Source organism: Penaeus monodon, chromosome 31 (assembly GCF_015228065.2).
Source record: "Penaeus monodon isolate SGIC_2016 chromosome 31, NSTDA_Pmon_1, whole genome shotgun sequence".
Taxonomy (NCBI): Eukaryota; Metazoa; Arthropoda; class Malacostraca; order Decapoda; family Penaeidae; genus Penaeus; species Penaeus monodon.
The window spans coordinates 14,344,084-14,344,408 of record NC_051416.1 but is presented as its reverse complement, the minus strand read 5'-3'; the positions used below and the strand labels follow the sequence as shown (position 1 = coordinate 14,344,408).

Genomic DNA, 325 nt, shown 5'->3' with positions numbered 1-325 from the left:
CATAAAAACCAGAACAGCAGTAAAGTCCCCCTTCGCGAGGCTTAATACAAGGCCTTTCACGAACAAAATCACTATTGGGAGAAAAGTATCACTGGCTGAGTTCTGTGACAAGGGTCTGTGCTGTGTTGCAAGCAAGGAGAGTAATTACGAAAGTGGACGAAGGGAGAAAAAAAGATCCATTTAAACTGAGATAATTACATATTGTCCCTCTCGCCCAACTTGGACTTTGTTTGACCAATTTACCTTTTTTGTCTGTGGGACCTACACTTAGTTGAAACTGGGCGTGTGATATCCGTGGATTTTCTCCGGAATTGAATCTTTTTCA

The 325-nt window shown here is 41.8% G+C and overlaps 1 protein-coding gene across 1 annotated transcript in view; it reads right to left on the bottom strand.

Annotated features, from left to right (window-relative positions):
* LOC119593046 (chondroitin sulfate proteoglycan 4-like) overlaps positions 1-325 on the bottom strand; it is a gene marked incomplete at its 5' end in the record, with an annotated part of 58,475 nt that overhangs the window by 54,054 nt on the left and 4,096 nt on the right.